We start from the raw sequence: 13,948 nt of genomic DNA, 5'->3' as shown, positions 1-13,948 counted from the left end.
AATGAACGGACGTTTAGACGTTTGTCTCTTTAGCCATCAATGCGTGGCATTATTTATTAAAAGTACAACATGCTGCTCTCTGTGAGAGTCAGGTAACAAGTGAATGAGAGAGGGTGAACATCCCCCTTTATAAGATCATCAGTCACACGTGACTGATGTCATATGAGGCACAACAGTGCCTCCTGCTGGACAAATATAATTACATACATACATTCATACACTTATCCACTCTCAACATGTTAAATTGTAAATTGTCACAGATTTGGCTTGTAAATCATTCCATGTAAAGTGTGACAATGGCTCCCACTCAGGCCCGGGGTGGCTAATCGGGAGAATCCGGAGAGTTCCCGGTGGGCCGCTTCACTTCTGGGCCGGTCGAGAATTAAATTTTTTGACATTTGTCACGTTAGTCCATCTTCTCTTAAAGTAGGCTACACACGTTCCGCATTCTGACACCACAGCCTATGCATGGGTTGTACCATAAGAGGAAGTTCTCCCCTCCCAAATAGAGTTGGTTGGGTCCATAGCCCGTCTTTTCCCAAAAACTTTTCTCAGCTACCGATAACTGGGCCGGCCCTACCGCAACGATATGCTTCAGGGAGGATGGATGGGAGAAAGAGACCAGGAGGGGCTGAAAAAGCCAAGTTAAAAAAAAGAAACGAATTGGAGGAGGATGCTGCCAAATGTGCCAAGCTTACCGATTTATTTTCAACAGGACAAACACAAGTGAAAACTGGTAGAGACATAGGCCTATTGATTAGCAACGTAACTATTCGACTAACGTTGTAGCGTTGGTTAATATCGTTGTAGCGTTGTCAACCTATTCGCAAGCAAAATATTAAATTGAATTCAATTATTAGCCTTTTGTCATTTGTCATGCCATTTGTGTCCATTTAATACTCTCACAGTACAACCTCCTCACAGATGCTTATCATGTCATTGGGTTAGCATATACGTTTCTGTTGACTTTGTCCATCACACAGGTTGCATGTGAGGGAAGCTTCTCAACCTTAAAATTTGTGAAGAATAGGCTACGAAGCTCATTGAGTCAGGAAAACTTGGAGGCTTTCATGTTAATGTGCACAGAGAAGGAAATGTCAATAAGCAACGACACAGTTATAGATAAAGTGGCTGAAACCAGTGCACTGCTTAGGCGGTTACTGATGCTGTAGATGCTGTTGGTGCTATTCGCAATGTAACTGTATAGGCCTACTGTAGCCTACTGTGAGTTGAACTGTAAACATTAGTTCAATATGCCTGTTTGTTGAAGAGTGGGAAACATTTCAAATGCTTTATTTATGTATTTCTGCTTTTGTTCATTTATCAACCTATCTTTGTGGAATAGTGGAATATTTTTTGTTAACTTCTCAGCTTAAGTGGATTATTATTTAACCTTTACATTATTTGTTGAACCATGGTATTAATAAAAAAAAAATACAGGATAGTAAGAGCTGAACTGTTGCTTCATTTATCCAATTTCCACTACCATGGAAAAAGTGGGCCGGTCTTGGGCCTGAAATTCCCGGGCTGAAATGTGGCCCCACTCCGGCCCTGCTCCCACTCAACTGTCTCAGATTTGACTGAAAAAGTTGTTCATACACTTCTTAATAGGTATAGTCCCAAATATTAGCTCTCTACTCCCAATAGTTTTGTCACAAAATGATGTTTTAGGGGTGATGGGGTGCCTGTACTTTTTTAGCAGCATTTTCTGTACAGCCATTTTCAAATTGCTATAACTAGAAAAGTATTTAAGCTAGCTCCTTCAAACTTTCTAGGCTTAAAATCTGATACCATAACTTGAATAATATGGATTTCCAAGGGTGTGGCTTGGGTGATCATAGTATTCGGGGTGCCTGAATTTGCTCGGAATTTTTACTCTACGCTCTGTTGCAGCATCTTTGAAGGCCTATGGAAAGTTGTTAAATAATATAAATCTTTCATCTAAATGTTAATGTTAAATGTATATGTTAAATATAAATGTAAATGTTAAATGTAAATGTTAAATATAAACGTAAATGTTCGATGTTATATATAAATGTTAAATATAAGTGTTAAATGTAAATACAAATATAAAATGTTAAATGTAAATGTAAATGTTCAGTCTACATGTCACACTTGACGACAGAACATTACAATATTTACGGTAATTCATAGCTTTCAGTCACACTACAAGGGATACCTTGTGGGCAAAAGCGAAGATGTCGACCAACAGTGGATATCGTCGAGCAGTGCAGCCTACTCAATTACGATCGCCATCAAACACAGATCATACCACAATAGCCAGACAGAGATATCTAGAAAAAAATTACATTTTGGGAACCTGTGATCCCTTTACTGCACCCGCTGATATTTGTATTTCTATAACGTCGTAGAAGTCCCTGCCTGAGCTCCAGTTTGGAGATATTTACATCTATCTAATAGAAAATCCGTCCCCCTACACACCTCAAAAACTGAAAGCCTACCAAAAGCACAGATAGTAATTTAATTTTCAGAAGGGGATGGGGTCATAACGATGTCGTCTGGAAGGTGAAAACTAATAAACATCTTCATTATCAGAGCAAAGATGATTGCCATTTAATAGCTAGCTACCAGCTAGCAAGCTACATGCTGTTAGCTAGCAGCCTTTAGCCTACCCAACACTGTTCTTTATCATTTGACACAATTTCCTGGTTAACACAAGTACAACCATAGACATATATATATATATATATGTCTATGAGTACAACCACCTGGTCCGGCGAATGACAACTGAAATTATCTTCCCAAGTATTTTCTACTGGCATTGTAGTATTACCAGTTGGATGACAAAATACAGTAGCCTACTTGCTTAGGTACTTGTCGCAATCTCAGAGCAGAAACCGGGTAATCCAATTTTAATCGTGTTGATGCTTTGTTTCTTGACTTTATTTCTTGATCTATTCCCGTTTTAGGTAGTTATTCTGATAAATGAGGCGACCAAAACAGGGTTACTGCTTTTATTGCAAGCTCCAAAAATAAGGCTACTTTACTGCCCACCTGAGAAATGTTGACCCAGAAGACGTCTACAATCAGCTGGAAACAGCCGGGCTTGTCTCCTCGCCGATTTGAACAGCCAACCGAGCAACAACTGTCTGGCATTTTACTACCTATGTCAGACAATTTTAAAGCGGATATATTAAATAATCTTGAATGAAAGATGGTCAGTTCCTGTATAAATTCCAGTGGAAGACAGCTGTGGAGTGTATTTCTTGCCCGCAAGCTGGTAATTCTGACGTGACGAGAAAACTATGAAAGCCAATTACCGTAAATATTGTAAGGTTCAGTCTTCAAATCTGACATGTAGACTGAACATTTAACATTTAGCATTTACATTTAACATTTACATTTAGCATTTACATTTAACACTTATATTTAACATTTATATATAACATTGAACATTTACGTTTATTCTTAACATCTACATTTACATTTAACATTTACATTTATATGAAACATTTATATTATTCAAAATTTTGTGTTACTGCCAAACATTATCCTTACATGAATATCTCTCTAAATGTTTGAAAAAGTGACATTTGAATATTGTTGTGCTTTTTTCCCCATAAGATAATGCTAAATGTACCAGAACTGAGCAGGGTTTTAGAACGTGCGACATTTTACAAACGGCGCCCCATAGGTAAATGCTGTAATTTTTTTGCTATAGCAGACCTGCCAACATGCACGCATTTTGCGTACCTGGCACGCATTTTGACATCAAAGTACGCTGGTACGAGTTGATGCTCTAAAAGTACGCATAACGTTCAATATTGCATTGCCGGTTTTCAACAGGTTCAACCTTCAAAGCCTGTCTGTGTCGAGTCGCCAAGGCGTACATGGGCAGCTGCAGCAGAGCAAGAAGCAGCAGAGGAGTTTGACCAATCACAGACCCACAGACTATCGTTACTATCCTCTGTTTGACCCTCGAAATCAGAGAGTACTAGGTTACACTGCAGTCAGTAGAATCAACCGCTGTTTAGGTCTCAGTTAGCGATTTTTCATTCATACTTACCTAACTCTCCCTTCTCGCCCACATCTGGCCAATTCTTCAAGTGAGGACATTAAACACAGTTAAAAATCACTGAAAGGTAAACTAATGAGTAATGCAGAGATAAGACGTTACATTTATTTATTTTAGCCCAACGATGTTAACCATGCGGTCTTCATATCATGTTCGCCATCGATTTAGAATGGTAAATAGATCTAAGTGTCTTGGCTGTGTTACAAATGGTTTGACGTTACGCTTTCTGGGTGTTTTGATATTACTAATTTCAGACAAACTCTTGTAGTATGCTACCATGGCAGAACCACCGGATAAAAGAAAAAGATCGCATGCACCTCAAAAAATCATTGATAGTTACCGGGAGAGATGGCCATGCCTCCGTTCTTTTCAGACTTCCCTACCATGCTTTCTGCACAGTGTGCAATGTCAATATTGACATCAGTCACCAAGGAGCAACGGGTAACGAACACAGTATGATGCATATTATCAGAGAATCATAGGCCTGTCCGATGTTCTCAAGTTCATGCTCGAAGACCGCGACAGCTTTCTACCTTGTCCACACATAGGCCTACGCACAGCTATTGTCATGTCACAGTGTAATAGGCTATATGTTTCTACTAATAACTAATAATACGCTAATGATAATAGCCTAATAAAACTCTTCCACTGACTAGAATTTAATTAAATGATAAAGAAGCGAACACAGCGCCATCATTTGGTCTTAGCAGTTGCCTAGTCCTGATATCACATCGTGTCATTGGGCTTGCATTCAAACGTCAGACATGGGGAGAAAAAATAAATGTGATGAAACATGACACTTGACAGGTATGAGGTCGTGTTAAATATGTTAATTAAAAAGGGAAAAAATATAGCAGGACCATTGTTTGTTTGTTGTCACAGTCATCACTTGTTATCACAGTCTTTTTTCTTTTCTTTCATTAGGCCTACTAAAGTGGTTCAGAACTGCATGATTTATTAGCTCAGAATGTCGTCTATTGGTTCAAACATGCAACAGCATTATAACTAATAAAATGAAGGCCACAAAATCTTGAACAGGACAATAGAAAAATCAGGGGGGTATCTATGAACAGTTCTCTCCATATGTTGCGCCCTCAGCACAAGATTATTGGACGTATGGTCTCCAGTGATGGATCTACCATGGACCCTGCAGAATTAGCCCCTGTCCTGGCTTTGAAAGAGAAGACCCCTGCAACAGTAGGAGACCTGAGAAGACTACTTGGATTTCTCTCCTATTACAGAGCATATATACCAAACTTCTCCAAGTTGGCAACACCACTGTAAAATTGTAAAATTTTCGCGCAAATTCAAGCACCCCGAATACTATGATATACCCAAGCCACACCCTTGGGAGTCCATAATCTTCAAGTAATGGTATCTCATTTTAAGCCTAGAAAGTTTGAAGGAGCTAGCTTAAATACTTTTCTAGTAATAGCAATTTGAAAATGGCTCTTCAGAAAACGCTGCTAAAAAAGCGTCTCATGTACAGGCACCCCCTCCCCCCTAAAACATCTTTTTGTGACAAAACTATTGGGAGTAGAGAGCTAATATTTTGGACTATACCGGATTAATGCCAGATGTGGGCCAGGGTCAGCCTCTCTGTGTTGGTTATCCTCTATACTCAAGTGTGCTGTAGGTTACAATTATGAAGTCAGGGTGTCCTACAATAGATTCTACTGTACTTTAGTAAAAGTTTAGACTACACCTGTGCTTTGAGTTACCGTTGTGAGCTGTTGGAGTGTTTGCCCCCTAGAGTAGTCAGTAGTTTGAGCTTGTAGAGTGTTTGCCCCCTAGAGTAGTCAGTAGTTTGATCTTTTAGAGTGTTTGCCCCCTGGAGTAGTCAGTAGTTTTAGCTTTAAGACACAAAAATACACTAAAGTTAAGTGATGAAAGGCTAGCATATGTCACAGTGCTTATTTTAAGTTCAGTGTGTGTGTGTGTGTGTGTGTATGTCTGTGTCCCTTAGCCTCAGCTCGAAGTTTTGCTACACACTTAAAAAAAGAAATGAAACAGAAAAAGAGGAAGTCTGAAGGAGTGAAGAGTGCAGAGAGAGGGAGTGAAGACAGAGACGAAAGAGGAGCTTCAGCAAATCAGACCACAGATTCTTAGAGAGACACGTACCAGTATCCTCATTCCTGTATCTAGTGTAGACACAGACACACTTGACTCATCCCACATCACCTCAGTAGCATCTCCTACTGCACCTCTATCCCTCTGCACACAGACATGCAGGCTGTTCTTCTGCTCTTACTGCTGGCTGGAGCCTCCAAAGGTAAGCAGTTTTAGAATTACATCAAAGCGTTTGGCTGGATATGTGTATTGTGTTTGACTTAAGTACAGCTTTAGTTGACTCATTTATAGTTTGTAAAGTAACCAGGTAAAGTTAAAGCCACACGTGAGAGCAGATGAGTCCCCTGCATTAGGGACTGATCTGTGCAGTAGGGCCAGATGTGGGCCGGGTTAATGCCAGATGTGTTTGTTCTATGCAAGATGTATTCTGTAAATATATTATATGTACAGAAATATACCCGTTTGTGGCCATGTTTTTCCTAGTTTAAACTCTAAGTTGAAGTTCAGTATTTCTGACCGTAATGAAGTTCCCCTTTTAAATGTCCCTTTAAGGTTCAACCCTGAACATGAGTAGCAAATAATCTACAATTTTCTATCGGGGTAATGTCTGAGCATACGATCCACCATACTGCTCTGTTTTAGTAGTTAACCAGTAGTTTTTACCATAAAAGGCATGAAACCACTGCTGCTAGCTCACAACAGCATCAAGAACTATGATAGTCATCAGAAACAAGCTCACACATTTGACCACTGTGATAGTGAAGTGATAAAAGTAAGAAAGAAAAACAGAAAAAAGCAGAAGCCTCCTGAGCGGGGAGTGTGAGTTAAACACACACACACACACACACACACACACACACACACACACACACACACACACACACACACACACACACACTGCAGCAGGTCCAGAGTCAGGGCTGGGCTAGGGCAGATATCACACACACACACACACACACAGTGACTGTGATAAACTAGCTCACACATTTGACCACTGTGATGGTAAAGTTAGGACAGATATCACGCACACACTCACACACACACGCGCACACACACACACACACACACACACACACTCACACTCACACGCGCACACACACACCGCAGCAGGTCCAGCAGGCGAGGGCAGATATCACAGACACTACATCATCAACACTGGGCTTCATTATGTGTGTGTGTGTGTGTGTTTGTGTGTGTGTCTGTGTGTGTATACTGTATGTGTGTGTTAGCGGCATATATTTCATTCAAAATATCATAGTCAGTTTTCTCTATGCAAGATGTATTTTAGACATATTTTATATTTTCAGAAACATACACATTTGTGTCCATGTCTTTCCTAGTTTAAACTCAAAGTTAAAGTTCAATATTTCTGACCGAAATGAAGTTCCCCATGAAATGTCCCTTTAAGGTTCAACCCTGAACCTGAATAGCAAATAATCTACAGTCCAGGTATAAAGACAACAGCAGCACCTGCTACTTTAGTTCATCAGCACACACAGCTTATGACCCTGATATGCTCTCTGGACTGGGGTGATCAGGAAGGGGTATGTGGGCTGGTGGAGGCATTTAACATCTTTGTTTGTTTTTCATCAGTGTAATTATAAATCACTTGGGGGTGCTGATTAAGGTAAAATAGTTGACTTACTATGTATCCAGGGGGAAGTCAATAATAATTTGATGTTATCCCAAGTGATTTATAGTGGGGAAGTTAGAAAGCAGGATTGGCGTGTGAGTTTTTGTTTTGAGTTTGGTGCTGCCTTGTGCTGTTGAGAATAACCATTTACCAAATTCACGCATAAAACACTAAGTATTACAGTCTTGGACATTCATTGTAAAGGCCTGGTGACTTCTGACTGGAGAGACCATGTTCAATTATTTAAAAAAGTTTGATAATCTGCCTCAGCATCTGACTCACTGTAATGGCAGTAAGTAAAGAGAGAGAGCTTGAGCAGTCTTCCCCTGCATGCCTAGCTTCATGTGTGAAACACAGCTAGAGATCTAGGAGCTCATGAGTATGGGGCCTTTGTGACATGAAATAGTTTATTCTAATTTTATTTACAAACTGTTCTCTTTACACCTTTCACAATACATGCTCATGTCATTGAAATCCTTTCATGAGCCACACAAATCTGTCTGTGTTTGAAGCAAACAGTTTGTTCTGCATTCCGTGCCCCAGAAGTGAATTTGAGGGACAAAATGTATTCTGTTCATGACATCAGTGTCTTTCACATGAATTTTCTCTCATATATGAATTTCACATGAATTTTCTCTAATATAGTGACATCTATATTATTCTGCACAAAATAATCTATACATTTATTTCAGCCATGTGCATGAAAGGGTTGTATTACTGCTATCACTCTCAAAAAGCACCCCGTGTCAGGCAGGAGTCAGGGATTGATGCAGCTATAGTGTCAAAAACTCTGTATTTTTATTTTCAAAATCAAGAAATAATCCAAAACTCAGAAGATCCAGACAAAACAAAAATAATATATCTCAGAAAAAAAACAGGCCACATAATTCCAGGCAAAATCTAACACATAACAAGTCAGGAAACAGTCCAAGGATTACAGGCAAGACCAAAAAGTGACTCTAGCATGTTATGTGACAAGTCCGTAGAACACAAAGACTTGGTGATGACATTCCCAAAAGACCAGGTATAAATACTTAGGATAATTAGTCACGTGATAGTCTGATGAACAGGTGAGTGCAGGAAAACAAGTAAAGGCAGGAAGTAGACACAAAAGGTGAGAGGTCAGGGGGGTATTCGTCGTAGCTCGTTAAGCGAGTTACCTAGATCATTTTCAGGATGAGATAATGTAAGTCCCTTCTTTCGGTTCGTGGAAGCAACTTTCGATAAATCACCATAGCAACACATCAATTAGCTCTAACCTGCTCCAGCGCAGGCTAATTTAAGTGAAGCTGGATAACATTTACATTTAGTCATTTAGCAGACGCTTTTGTCCAAAGCGACGTACAAGGGAGAGAATAGTCAAGCTACGAGCAATAGAACCTGGTGTAACAATAAATAAATACTACTTTACATAAGAAATATAACAAAATGAAAAAAAAAAAAAAAAAGAAGTGCAGAAATGTAACTGCTGTAATTGCAAGTTACGCACTAGTCGAAGTGCCAGTTAGGACGGGAAGTGCTCTCTGAAGAGTTTGGTCTTCAAAAGCTTCTTAAAGGTAGAGAGGGACGCCCCTGCTCTGGTAGTGCTGGGTAGTTCATTCCACCAACTGGAACTACAAATGAGAATAGTCTGGACTGCCGTACTTGCACAGACGGCAGTGCCAAACGACGCTCACTAGAAGAGCGCAGCATCCTGGGTGTAAGATTTGCCCTTACAAGAGCATTTAGGTAGGTGGGAGCAGAACCATCAAGCACTCTGTAGGCAAGCATAAGTGAATTGAACTTAATGCGAGCAGCTACAGGCAGCCAGTGGAGGTCAATGAGTAGCGGGGTGACGTGTGCCCTCTTCGGTTGGTTGAACACCAGACGTGCCGCCGCGTTCTGGATCATTTGTAGTGGTTTCACCACGCAAGCCGGCAGGCCCGTTAGGAGGGCGTTGCAGTAATCAAGGCGGGAACTCACCAAGGTTTGCACCAGCAGCTGGGTGGCATACTGGGTTAGGTACGGCCTGATTTTTCGGATGTTGAATAGCGCAAAGCGGCAGGACCTAGAGACAGAGGCAATGTGGTCCGTGAAAGTCAGTTGGTCATCAATAATGACCCCGAGGTTTCTTGCTGTTTTGGATGGAACAAGAGATAAGGAGTCGATATTTATGCTGATGTTGTGGTGGATGGCCTGTTTGGCTGGAAAGACCATCAGTTCCGTTTTGGCCAGGTTCAGCTGAAGGTGGTGGTTTTTCATCCATGTGGATATATCAGCAAGACAGTCCGAGATCCGCGCCGAGACAGTGGTGTCCTCTGGAGGGAAAGACAGAAACAGTTGAGTATCATCGGCATAGCAATGATAGGAAAAACCATGCGAGCGGATGATAGGGCCTAGCGAAGTTGTGTAAATGGCAAAGAGAAGTGGTCCCATCACCGAGCCTTGGGGCACCCCTGTGGTGAGGTGGTGAGGTACAGACAGCTGACCTTGCCATGACACATTGGAGCTTGACCAAGGAGCGATATTAGTTAGATTGGCGCCTCATAGGGAGAGAATTCTTCGCAATCGCCAAGATCCATTATTCCATCATGATGAGTTCTTGTATGAGCGCTACCGATTCATCCGACAAGGAATAATTTATTTACAAGACCTTCTCGAGCCACTTATTGCAAACACCACAGCCGAGCATTGACTGTCTTGTACTTTTTTACGAGTGGTACATTTTTGTAGCGTCGGCGATGCGGAGAACAAAGCACTCATAATTATATGACAGTGTTATTAGTACACCATAGCATATCATTATTGTAGAAAATGATTAAGGTGGACTCATGATAAGAATAGAGAGAAATACAGACAATTTATTTTCACTGCTTCAATTTTTTGCATTTGTTACTAATACATTTAGTCATTTAACAGACGCTTTTATTCAAAGCGACTTACAAGGAAATGTAAAACTACACGTAATAAGGTGATGAGGGGAATCTAACTAGCAACCTTGCAACTACTAACCGACAGCACTAACCACTGTACCAGATCACACTTGCCGTAATCTATACATACATACTGTAGATATCCCCGCATACACAGCCCCATACACAGCTTCTTGTCTTGCTCTCGCAGCGGTTGCGGTGTTGGATTTTGCCATGATTATGGTCTTGTATTCTTCATAAGCGTTCATGATCATCTCTTGCTCGCCAGCGGAGAAAAAAAGAGACTCCATTGAGTTTAATAGCCATTGTATCGTCAGAAAATCATGGTTTTGGTGATCAACGCTTCTCCCTTTTGATGTAGGACGAGCACACGCAATTGCCCTGATAAGTTTAGCCTGGTTCAAATTAACGACATGGTTAGACCGCGGATAAGCCGTAGACGACCCGATATATCCAGGTCTCAATCATCCCGGTAATTCAAACTGGCTAATAGGACAATTGATCGACTTAACTTAAGCCCTTACGACGAATACCCCCCAGGTCTGCAGCACTTGGACAACAACAAAAAAATACTGAGCGCATCGTAAATCCAAAACAGCGAGCTAAATGAGTCCCTAACGGTCCTCTAGAGGCCAAACACACAGTAAAGGTGTCGAATTTGACATTTCACTTTAAACTAAATGATAGGGCTGAAAGAAAGATGGTGATGTTGATGAAAGAAGAGACCTTGAAGAGTCTGGACTTTGCCTGGACTGTGATGTGAACTCAGGGTTAGTGGAACAGGCCGGGATAGGAACCCTGGTCTCCTGGTGGACACCCAAAACAAACATGGTGTAGGAGCCATTTCTCTATTTAATACGTTATTCTAATGCTTGACAGGAAAATTGACATATCTGACACCACAAAGGTATGGACACTGGAGTCTATTTCACCTGCTGCACCATCTCAGTTCCTGCTTACCTAAGGCCATAGGAACAGCAGGAACACCACCACATAGGTCTTTATGAGGATAAGGCTTCATTAGTGCTGCTCTACAGTTAAACTACATCTGTTTCACCTACAGGTCTGGACTCCACCTGTGATGCTACTCAGGATGCTGCATGTAATGGGGCTCTGGGAGGACCTGTGTATCTGCAGCTGATGAGGGACACCACAGGACATGGTCTGAAGTTATTCAGTGGAGATAAGAATGTATTTACATCCACATACTCCAGGACCCGGTTCTATAACGAGTTCAACACCCCATCATTCATCCAGAGGTGGCAGTTTGTTCGTGATAACAGGACCCTGATTATAAATCCTCCAGACAGGAGAGATTCAGGAACATACAAAGTAGATATCTATGAGGACTTTACAGGGAAGGGGGTGGGAGAGCACACAGTACAGCTGATCATTGAAGGTAAATCATTTCAACTCATCTCTTGACCTTTAAGAAGTTAAATAATCTTCCTCCTTTTCACACTGAACCACAATGAGGTTTAGAGGTTTATAAGTTCATATTTTCAAAGATGATAACATGTTAGTCAACGCATTTCTCAGGCTGTGATGACTTTAGAAACTGTTACCTATACAGTATAATCAGTGCATAGCTGTACAGTACATGGCTTTGGCAGTGATGCTGGGGGGGTTATAATTTCGAATATAACTATGAAGAATATTTTTTCCTCACATTACTCCTCTCCTCCAGCATCTGTGTCTGATGTGGACCTGTCAATCAGCTGCTCAGCCAATGGGGAGAGGAGGGTGAGGTGCTCCTCCAATGGGGACAGTCCTCAGTACAGCTGGTCTCTGGATGGGAGGCCTCTGAGTGAAGCTGTTGCTGATCTCAGTCCAGATAACCAGACTCTCTCGATGAGGGGGTGTGTGCTTGGGACCCTCTCCTGCAGCGTCAGGAACCACGTCAGCAGCACACACACCTCAGCTCCACTACTGGACTCCTGCTCTGGTACACACAACTCTGCTCTAGTCCGCTACTCTCCGAATTCTATATTAGGCCACTTTGTCTGAAATAATGTCATTATTACCAGCATTTTACCAGCAGTTTCAGACCGCAGCCCCCTGAAAAAGACTCCCATATATTTATTCCTCTCATGGAGATATATTAATCTTTCATTAGTTAAAACTCTTAGCAAATGATGGGCATGCCACTATATACACAACTGTTGATCAGACCTAGCCAAGATCAACAGATGCCCCAGTGAGGCCCACACATGCCCTCATAATGTCACACTACTACCCCCCTGCCCTAGTGAGTGGCTACTGGCAAAGACACCCCTGTTTCCTCACCCCTGTATCTAGAGAAGACACCTACAAGCTTGTCTCTCATCACTGTATTCATGACCTTCTGTTTGCAGGTATTTCTCCAGTGTTCATCAGTGTGTGGCTGGCAGAGATCATCATACTCACATCACTGCTGGTGGGAGGGTATTACCTCTACATAAGAAACAAGAGAACACACACTTCAGGTCAGAATACACACATCACACACCTTCATCTTCTGTTATATCTACACTAGAAGCATGAGATCACACCAGGTTAGCAGAGAGACTTTAAAAATAAGATCATGTTGGTGCCATGAGTTGTGTTGTTTATCCTGTGTGCAGTTGGCTGCAGTGTGCTGTGCTGTAGTGTAAGAGTGTTTTCCCCCTAGAGTAGTCAGTAGTTTGAGCTTTTGGAGTGTTTGCCCCCTAGAGTAGTCAGTAGTTTGAGCTTTTAGAGTGTTTGCCGCCTAGAGTAGTCAGTAGTTTTAGCTGTGAGTGAGGTATGACGACCACTAAGGTGTCTCAATGAAAAAAAATATTTTTCATAAGGTAGAGTAGTCAGTTCTTTTTAGAGAGTTTGCCCCCTAGAGTAGTTTGAGCTTTTAGAGTGTTTGCCCCCTTGTGCTGTGAGAGAGGTATGATGGCCACTGAGGGTTCTCGATAAACAAAAAGTGTTCAGGTGTGCACAGATAGACACTGGTGTTTCTCCTCTCATGCCTATGTGCTGTATGTGTTCAGGTGTGCACAGATAGACACTGGCAGGGGCGGTCTGGGGGGAAAAAGTGGCCCCCCAGCCCACTCAATACAAGACGCGCTGCCCACTCAATGCATCGCACGTATCGACCAGTCAGTGGCCTACTTGGAAAAATACCTATACACTTAACATTATTTGGGATGATTACAAAGAAATTACATCATATATGTTTTTTTTTAATACCATTTGTATCCCAATTTGCCTGGATGGACACATGGAATAAAATGATACTGGCTATTGTAACACTCCAAGGTAGGTATAGTTTGCTAGATGAATATGCTT

Source organism: Clupea harengus, chromosome 6 (assembly GCF_900700415.2).
Source record: "Clupea harengus chromosome 6, Ch_v2.0.2, whole genome shotgun sequence".
Classification (NCBI taxonomy): Eukaryota; Metazoa; Chordata; class Actinopteri; order Clupeiformes; family Clupeidae; genus Clupea; species Clupea harengus.
Note: the sequence above shows the minus strand (reverse complement) of the source record.